At 34.6% G+C, this 11,161-nt stretch overlaps 1 pseudogene; it reads right to left on the bottom strand.

Moving 5' to 3' along the window:
• Positions 1-818: 818 nt before the first annotated feature.
• On the bottom strand, positions 819-10,765 carry LOC110035755 (annotated as a pseudogene).
• Between the last annotated feature and the right edge of the window lie 396 nt (positions 10,766-11,161).

Below are 11,161 nucleotides of genomic sequence, written 5' to 3'. Positions count from 1 at the left end.
AACATAGGAGCGTTCATAGAAGTGAAGCAATAGCAATCCTTTGAGGCGCTAGAATTTTACACCCTTCGGAGGCGAGTCTCCATACTTTAATATGATATGTGTCATATCCTCATTTATGTAACCGCCTGACACAAATAACACAATATTTTCAACGAAACAGTTTATACATATTTCTTAAGTCAATGATTACCATTTAATATTTTCTTGAACAAATATAAAAATAAGAGTGAAGATATTGTAGATGGGATCGACTCTCCAAGATCTTTTTTCGGCAGATCTCATATCGTGATTTCAAACCTGCAAAGTCAGTAAATATCTTGAAGCAAGGCTTCCCTAACGACCAATCCATTAAAATTGTCATGATTGGCTACGACATCCAACAAATCCCTCTTCAAAGGCTTCTGATCTGCTAGAAGAGTTGTTACCTGTCGATCAGTTTCGACTTGCCGATTTGTAGATTCTGTTAAAAGGTCTCGGTGAATCTTATCCACTCCCTCTAAAACCTTTATCCTTGATCGGAGCGCTTCAATGGTGCATGTCTCTACAGTGATATGAACCTTTAAGCTATAAAGGGCAGTTTCTAATTCGGGAGCCCAGTTATGATAAACAATGAAGGAAACACCACGAACCCGCTCTGAGTTCTCATCTGAAATAAGTGGCGGAACAAGTTGGTGGACCAGAAATCCTCCTACAAAGCGCAGTTGGTTTCTCGATCGCCATCCATAGTTCATTTTTTCTCTCCTAGTAGCCATTGGATTGTTATAGGGAGAGGGAAAGGAAGGGTTATGAAAAAAACTGTGCTAGATGGTATACCTCCTTTAGAGGCATTCCTTTGACCATAGAGATTTCAGGATTTCCATCCTACCGAGATTTTGTCCCCTAGATCCTTTTACAGGATCTGTGCCTGATCAGACCAAAGATGTAAGAATCTAAAAGTAAGACAAACCAAGATAAACAAGCAAAGACCATTTACTCGTTACAATCACACCACCAGCAAGAGGAGGAAGTTCAACAAATGTGGAGGCATCTGCAAGATTGTTTAACGAAGTAGAGCAGAGGTAAAAGTTGAAGAATGGCCCTATTGCTTGCGAAACACACTAGAAAATATTTGCGTACATAAGATGTACGCAGCGCTGCGTACATCAGGGGTTATTCAGGGGGTACAGGGGAATTATATTCGGGTTATACACCCATGTAACCTCTGTGTAATTTCCTTGTAACCTCCATGTAACTTATTTATACCATGAAATTACATAAGCGCGGAATTCATTTGTAGGTTACAAGGAGGTTACATAGGGGTATAACTCCGATATAACCCCTAAATAACCCCTGGACGTACGACGGACACAGCGCTGTGTACGTCTTATGTACGCAAATATTTTCCCTATTTGCGAAACACACTAAAAATCCATTCTACAATGTCAAATCAAGGCTAGACATTCATGAAATAAAACCCTCAACAAACCTCAACAGGCAAGAAGAGGCCAGTGCACCCTAGGAAAAAATAAATTCCCAAATCATTAAATGAACAATTTGGGACTCTCCATGTCGAAAAAGCATAACAATGCTTCCAGGAGAAGTTTAGGCTCTGTTTAGCTGCACTGTCCGAAGAAGCTGCTGTGAGGAAGCTGCTACGGAGAAATTGATCGGTTGCTTCTTGGCTTTACTTTCATTATGTTTAACGTATCCAATACATTTGAATTCAATGAAATTATGAAAAGATCATTGTTAAGGATCAAAAGAGCAAAACCAAGATTATCATAAAGTAGGCGGCTTTATGGTGGTTAATCAATGGTGCCTCTCTTGTTGCATCAAAAAAGTTGTGTGGAGAGTTAACAAGATTGTAATAGAGATTAATAAGTTAGTAAGGTGATAAGATTACTTTCTCAATTATTTTTTAAGGAGAGAATAATTGAAAGGCAAGTTACTACAACCTTTCAATGTGAAATTCGATCTTTTAATCTTGAAAAGAAAATCTGTTTCAAAACCAGTATTCAATAATAGTTTGTCGAAATGAGAGATTGGGTGGGTGTTCAGTCAAGTACTTTCTTTCATCATGAAATAGAGTATTTTCTTGAAACTTGAATCCTGATATACCGTACATAAAACTAGATTTCATATTTAGAGATTCTTAAGAGAAAAGTTACCGATAGGGCAGGGCCCAAGAATTTTGGGGTAGGGATCAGGGACAGATGCAAAACAGAGACAACCACCTCAAATTTGATATTAAGAGGAACATGAAAAATGCCACAAGGGTGATATGGCTTCACTCAACCTTCTTCAAAGTTAAAGGCATTTAAAGTAAGTCATCGATATCATCAGATTCTACAAATGAAACCAACTGTTCGAGGAATTAGGCAAATAATAAAGTGGATGGTATACCAATAAATGTAGCATGACACAAGAGACAAAAACATATGTTTTTGGTTGGTGGGTACCAACAATGCCATGTGACATCAAAGGAGGAAGTAAAAAAACAACACACTATAATAGACATGTTTTTGATCAATTTAGCATGTGTGGAGTGCACATAATGAAAGCAACAAAGATGCATGCCAACTTGTATGCATAAGCAAGTTCACAATAATTAGTGGTTCTACATATGTGAATAAGTTATTAGACTCATGTGCAATCTTATAATAGTGTCGGCGGCATATCATGCTCTCAAGCATTTGAACGATTTGGTTCATTTATAGAATAATGACCTCATTACAAAGACACTCGTCAATCCTGAATTATTACTAAACTCTTTAATATCATATAATACATTACAAAATTGTCTTTTTAAAGATAAATGAACTTGAAAATAATTTAAAGATTTTTTTTATCATTTTTTTCTTTAATAATCAGATTTATTATATTTTTAAAATATATCGAGTCTTTTTTTTTTTGGGCGAATGTAGGGTGAAGGAAATCTTGGCATTTAGAATTCGACCGATTTTAATTAGTTTTGAATTTCTCAAAAATAAATGGTGTATTAAGAATTTATTAAATTTTTATTTTATATTTATTCTCCTAACAAAAAAAAATGGTTGAAATACAAGAAAAATAAAGGCAGTGCTCCAAGTAAGCAATTCTTTAGCAAATATTAAAAACTCAAATTAAAATTTTCTTAATCCAAAATTTTTAGCATAAAATTTTCATTTGCTTATCACTACAACACTGGCTAAAGATGCATGTTAATTGACATATAAATAAAAAATAATAATAATAAGAGTGAAAAAAATACTCAATTTTACGAGAAATATTTGCGTACATAAGACGTACGCAGAGCTGCGTACGTAAGACGTACGCAGAGCTGCGTACGTCTTGTAGGTTACAAGGAGGGTATTGGGGGTTATATCCGCGTTATACCCCCTGTAACCTACCTGTAACTAGTAAGTTTTGCGCTTCTGTTTTCATATATTTCTAAGTTACAGGTAGGTTACAGGGAGGTTACATGGAGTATAACGCGAATATAACCCTCAACTGCCTCCCTGTAACCTGTCTAACGTACGTAGCGCTGCGTACTTCTTACGTACGCAAATATTTCTCCAATTTTACACATTTTTTTTTCACAATTTATTTTAAATTATTTATTTACATGTTACTTGTAAGTTGTAAGTAGTGTAAATAATTATTTTTTTAAAACATGTAGTTTTATTCGTTAACATGCCTTGTCTTTGACCTATTGATGAAATAACCCATGTATTTTGTAAACATTTTTAGGCTTGACTTATGTGAATTCCTCTTATTTATTTATTATTATTAAATTATAAAGAAGCTGCCAATTTTATTTTATTCAATTTTATGAATTATTTTATTGTTTTATTCAATTTTTGGCTTTATTAAATGGTATAGATCTAAACTTATATCATAAAATAACGATAATATAATAATAATAATTACCACAAAATTATTATTATTATTTTATGATAGTAATAATAATGATATTTTTAGGTTAGTTATTATTATTATTATTATTATTATTATTATTATTATTATTATTATTATTATTATTATTATTATTATTATTATTATTATTATTATTATTATTATTATTATTATTGATATTTTTAGGTTAGTTATTATTATTATTATTATTATTATTATCAAGAGATATTTGATTGAATTTACATGGATACTTAATTGCATATAAATATATAATTTTCCTTTTATTTCCTTTATTTTCATAATAAAAAAGAATATCTATTAAATAAATTGCATCTTATTTAATAGTTGTATAAATATCATTTTATTTTTTAATAATATCAAATTATCATTTAATATATTTGTTGTGCTCGACAGATGTCAATGACATGCAAAAAATAAGTTTTAGTTCAATAAAAATATCAAATAAACAAATAAAAGTGATATGAGTTAGTAGGGTTTTTATGTAAAAAACTTAAAAAAAAAAAGAATAATTAATTATATAACCTAGCTCAGTCAAAATTATCCACTATATATTTGAACTTATTGAATCTCTGTTCTCTGTACCTTCTCTCTGATTGAAGAAAATGGACTTACAAAAATATGAATACCTATGATTTCATTACTGTAACGGAAATTGATAAACACGGATGTTGATCACGTTACAATGTTTAGAAAATAAAAATCGGGAAATAATAGTCGAGCTACAACAATCATATGATCGTATTTGGGGTACAACTGCCACCAGCAGAAATCCACGACAATTGTTGGTGGTACTTGACTTAAATCTTTCTTCAAGAATAGTAAACCAAACTTTGAGCTTACTCTGACCTACTCTATGTTAGAAATTGAGTTATAGAGTTATTGGAGCAACTTTAATTAATTTAATTGAAATACTAAACCACTCCATTGAGGATTTTGTTGATTTTCTTAATTGTAGATCGTTCTTTTAGATTTATATGTCCTGAGGATTTTGAATTTAAATGATGCTAGGCTCATTGGATTACTTTCATCGATTCACTTGATTTGTTATAAGCTTGTGAAATTTGGGGATTGTTTAATCATTTGATTAATGTTTCAAGGCTTTCAAATGTACTTCAGGTGTTTGATTTTCGACTCATTTAGACTTGGGTTAGACTTTTTCTAGCATCTCTAGGTTCTTATCCTTTAGATATTTAGTCATCAATTTGAGTATAACTTTGTTGAAATGAGTAATCTTTAATTAATTTTTGAAAAACATCATTATTTAGCTTTTGTGGATTTGAATTTTTCCTCATCTCATTTAATCTTTTTTTTTTAAATTACAAATCTACCGACAAAGACTTTAGAGCTTGGTAGTGGGCTAGACTCGATCCAACATCATCTAATGAGGTTTAGAAAAGATAAAACAATCAATCATGAGCACTTGTCAAACACTATATGCTCAATTGCAGTTGAAAGAGTAAAGATCCCTTAACAACTTAACTTGCCTTCAAGAATGTTGACCCACATAATTTTTAAGTGAAACATCAAATGAATGTTATCCCATTCATGGGTCAATTAAAAGATTAAAAGTTCACTTAGCACAAGTTAAAACAATACAACTAAATTAACTATGAGTGATCAATTCAACAAAATAATAAGTGTGCACGAACTCTAGGTGACTCAGAAGATTCTAAAAGACGTTCAGGGTCACTCGCCGAGCACTTTATAGCCTTCTGAACACTTTGAAGAACACCCGTACCTATTATTCTTTGTAGAAGAAAAGAATCCATACAAAAAACTTTAGGGATACACCAAGATATATCTCAGGACTCGTTAAAACACTGATTCCAATGACATACCCTACACTACTTATCCTACAAATATACCCAATGCTCAAGGGTTTAAGTCTTGGATAAGATATTTAGACCGTTGTAAGCAATTGAGGATGTTTTTTGCCACAAATGGATCATCGCGTTTGTGTAAGTCTGAGGTCTAGGAGGCAAGAGCGATGACGACATTGCTTATGTGTGTTAAATGGAGGATGCGAAGTGAGATTTTGGAATAGTATCTCTTACCTCAAGGATCCTCAACAAGGAGAGAGGATAGGACTGATGATACAATTAACCAACGTTTAGTGGGAGATGTCCCTGACACTCTTAGGTTGCTGGTAGTCCTAGTCTGAATAGAGTAATTTGCTTGTGGACTATATTACTTTACAAAAATATATTTAAGAAAGCAAAAATCTATTTCACAACATCATTGTTTTTGCTTGCCAAAGTAAACTTCACATGCATGAAAAATTAAATGATTTTGATGAAAACATATAAAGGTTCATTGGTCAATCACTCGGATTGAGGTTAAGGATTTCCCTCCTTAGATTGTCAGGATAGTGACTTCTATTAAAGTTGGAAATATATGACACACAACCCAGCTCTGAGCCCCCACCTTTACTAAAATCTTACACCCAGTATCGACCTTTCATATGCGATTGCGGGTTTTACTCGTTCGTGCTTTCTTACGACCCTTTTTTCGACTTTTTTCATAATGAATTTTCCTGCTTTCTTCGCCTGCAATTTACTTAAATTATGTGTAACTATATTATGCTTTATGATGCTAACCATGCAGCAGCAGCATGAGTGTCAGGTACGTATTTACAGTATATTTATTGCAATTTTATTATGCTATCATTTTACTTTACTATGCATGCTTTATCTGTAAAATAAACATACACTTTCAAAAAATCTAACACTCCTTTAAACCCCTTTGAACGCACTTAATCTACTTCTTTTGAATTTACAAGAATCTCTCTGGCGAGGTAACTTACGAATGCTAACGAGAATTCTCCAGTCTAAATGAGCTTAACAACTCGTATAGACTAATAAATTTAAAAGAAAATAGTGAGGCCGGAATGGTGGAACCGCAGGATCTTGACCTATGTCACTTAACTTAAATTAAAAATCCCCCTCCAAAACATTTTAATAATAAAAGCTTTTAATAACAAAACAATTGGCAAACCTTGGAGCTACTACTACAACAAGGAGCTCGAAGCAAGCTTTGTGGGCAACATGACCTGGATGCAAGAGAAGAAAATCTTCGAGAAAGCAAAATGGATCTTCACCAGCAAAACCATTCTTTAGTTTAATAATAAAAATTCATAGGACTTTGAGGTAGCTCGTCTAACACGACGTAAATCCTCGATTTATCTTTAGGCCTTTGCACATGCATGTTGTGCAAGTTAAGCCCTAACTTCTTTAGGGCTCCGAGGTCGTCATTCGATATGACATAAATCCTCCTATCTTCTAGGCTATTTGCATTATCAGATATCATGCGAATGTAAGCTCTAAATAATAAAAAGACTAGATGTAACATCAAGGCTGTAATTAAACAAGGTAATCAAGCGACTCGTACCTAAGCAGTTCAACTGGTCGCCAAAATCAGGAGAACGAACATTCCTATGATAGAACCAACCTAAGGGAAAAAACGAACCAAGCTAACCCCTCGTGTCTCAAATTCCCTCGGAGGTATTCAACAGCCTCTCCGAATACCATTAATAGTCAGCAAGACAAATTTTAGCCATCCTCAAATTCTCTTCATCCAAGGGCGACTACATATCAGATTACTGTGATGCACCATTACTTGATAGCCTAGCTCCACCCAATCCAAAAGAACACCCAATCAGAGATTGAGGGTCAATCGACAAACCTAATCAACCATTGACCCCATTTAGCTGACCAAGACGACCTTGCCGACTTTTTAACAACAAGAATCCAGCCAACTATCACCGACTGTCAGTCACCCGACTAGGCCATCTGAAGGGTCTCTCTTGATTAGTTGATCGACAATGCTTGTCAAAGGCACCCGCCAATCTAACTAGAAAAGTCTTGGGGCTACCAGACTCTGTGCCCACCGTTGAGAAATTACGACAAAGAAACACAAGAATCAAGAACCTTACAATCCAGATCAAACACAAGGATTTAACGAGGTTCGACAATATGCCTACTTCCTCGGGAGCGAATAGCGGCGACTGCTTTTTCAATTTCACGAAAAACAATGCATACCCCTTAGGCTTACAAATACAACGTTTGTGTGTGTGTGTGTGTGTAAATATATAACCCTAGCGTACAATATATAATTCTAAAATTACCCCTGTACCGTACAGCGGGGCTGTTGACCCCGCACCCCCAACCACTTAACGAAACTCCGTTTAACAAAAAATAGTGCATACCCCAATTCTACTCCGCTCGCTCACTCCGCTTCATTGGTTCGCTCCATTCCGCTTCAGCATTTGTCCCTTATATGGTTTACTAGTCATACCTAACACCCACGTATGTAAAATACCTGTAATAACATGTACAACCCCTAATAAAGCAGACACACATGTTCCCCCTTTTCTCTATAAATAGTGGATTATTTCTTCAGTAAAATGTTACACACTCACTCTTAATTAGTGTGCATTTCTCTCTCTGTCTCTTTATCTCTCTCTCCTGTCTTTTACTTTATTTATTGGTTGTGATTCAAGACAACTCAGGAATTCAGGATCCAACAAGTATAAATCAAAACTTTCAATAAATCAATACAGGAAATCAGCGAACTAGAAAAATTTCAGATTGACAGAATATTATTACTTGAACATGGCAATCATTCCAGACTTACATTAACAGAATATCGGTTTAGATTTTATGCATTTGAAGGGACAAAATTTCTCAAGTTATCACCATGAAGAAACAACCTAACAAAGTCCAGAAAAAAAAAAATTCAACCTAGAAGAAGAAACACAACTGCAGCTACTGAAACATGAATCACTATCAATTGGGCGAATCTGCATAAACTGTTTTTATAAATTATAGATTGCTTTTTTCAGCTCATCGCGATTGGGATTAGGTCGCCAACAAACTCCCACCAAGAAGAACTCAAACCCTTACTTGACGCTGCACAATAGCCATTGATACAGCACAAAACACAACAGTGTAGCCGCACAATCAATTATCCCAAGTTCAATATATTGCAGACGATCGGAAAACAGAGCTCAACAGAATCATCAAATCTTTTCATAATATGGATAGTTAGCAAATTGAAACAGAAGCCAGAAAGCGTAACATCTCAACCTTTTCAGTGATCGGATACAATACTATCCGAGTACAATACCATATAGCTCACAGACAAAAACTTCACATGATTTGAACTAAATCCTGAGACATAATTTACGAAATTCGGTCCGTCTTACCGCAAATTTAGAGCTTCTCACGGCGTCCGCCATAGAAAATGCTTCAATTTACAGGAATTAGAGAAGATTGCAGGGGCTCCTGCCTGTAACCTAGACGTTGAGAAATTAAGAAACCATTAGAAGAAGACGAAGCCTCACTTGGGATACATAGCCATGCTTTGACATTCATAGGACACAATTCTTATGTATTTACGTATCTCACACCCAACTTTTCATATTTACACATTTAACACTCATCTTCCATGTCACATCAAAATTAGAGCATCAAAGTAAATATATAAAAGTTTAGGGGCGAGATATGTAAATACATAAGAATTATATGCTAAATTTTCCTTATTATTATTATCATTATTTTTAGTGGCGTTTACATATTTAGCACATAATTCTTATGTATTTACATATATTACATTTATACTTTCTTATTTACACAAACACTATTTAAATTTTTTATATGATAGTTTCTCATGCATTTTTAAATAATAATGAATTGTGTGCTTACAAATATAATCAATTTTTGACACCTTTTCCATTTGATATGAGCACAAAGTTGTACAGCACCATCATGTGCCAATTATATACTACATTTAATTTGAATAAACAATGAGTATAAAGAGTATGTGGCAACCCTGTCACATTTTCTAAACAAATTTAATGATGATAGTAACAATAATCATACCATTAATATTAGCGCATTCTGCAGCGACGTCAAGAGCCGATTTGAGGAAACCAACGATAACGACATGTTTGCCATTAACAAGCTTGGCAGCAGCAGTGCTTCCCATGTTGGCTAAGTCCATGGAGTGGATCACCTTACCATTGAAGGCCTCAGGGCCTTTGTTGTTAGCAAAGTTGGGGATATTTGGGAGGCCGCTAAATCTTCCTAAGCAGAGGATAACAAAGTCCATGACATGCTCCTATGATATGGGGGGAAACTAATGTTAGTTTGTAATAGTTTAATATTGAGATTTACATACACATAATACTTGAGTATTTACATATCTAACTCACCCCACTTAAAGTTTGATATATGTCCTTATAACACTTCATTCCCACCAAAAATTAAAATTTTAATTTTCTTTAGAAATAATGATAATAATTGTAATTCTAATGGATTTAAAAATAACTTGTAAATTAAAAAAAAAATTAGATAAATATACTTTATTATACCTAATTGATGACGTGTTAATCTTAAAAAAATTTATCCTTTTTGCAAAATCACATTTTTAAGTTAAAATTACCACAAAAGCCCCGTCTTCCTTCTCAACGGTGACGCTCCAGACTCCACGTTCATCTTCGGCGAACGCATCGCCCGTTCTTCCCCACAAATCCCAGACCGCCATCTGCTCCCTGTCGGAACCAACATAGTCCAAACCCACTACCTTCTCCCCAAACCGAATGTGCTTTATATGATCAAACCGGCGAGCATAAGCTTCCAAATACTTCATCACCTGCTCGTGGTTCGGCGCTCCGGTGATCGATTCCGGCCACAGAAAGTCAGTGAACCGGTAAAAATGTGCGCGGGGTCGACCCAGGCGGGCTAGCCCGTGCGCCGCCGATGGATCGGCTGGCCTCGAAGACCACCGGCCGGAAACCTTTCTCGAGCAGGTACTTGCAGGTGACTAGACTGCTTATTCCCGCACCCACAACGCACACCCGCTTCGACTCCATTAGTTGGTTCATTGGTTTCTTTCCTTCAGTAGATGCCATTTTATAGGGAAGCTCGAGGAGTCCTTTACCATTGTTGTTTATTGAAGATACTAATTTATTGGGATATTTACATACATACCACCCCAATTCTAATTCTTATGTATTTTCATTTATCATATCTATATTTTATTATTAGGGCCATTACATATGTGCACCCGAAATATTGTTATTTACAAATCTAACCATCTATTTCATTAATTTTTCAAATTCTCACTCAAATATCAAAATTCATGAAAAAAATGCCAACCCGTATTTTCCATTTTTTATCAAATATCTCCTCAATGCTAGATTTTATAAATAGAATTGTTTTTATGGGTGCAAACAAGCCGAACACGAGCTTGTGTTCGGCTCGTTTTT

The sequence above is a fragment of the Phalaenopsis equestris genome, unplaced genomic scaffold (assembly GCF_001263595.1).
Source record: "Phalaenopsis equestris unplaced genomic scaffold, ASM126359v1 Scaffold199678, whole genome shotgun sequence".
Taxonomy (NCBI): Eukaryota; Viridiplantae; Streptophyta; class Magnoliopsida; order Asparagales; family Orchidaceae; genus Phalaenopsis; species Phalaenopsis equestris.
Note: the sequence above shows the minus strand (reverse complement) of the source record. Positions and strands in the feature narration are given on the sequence as shown.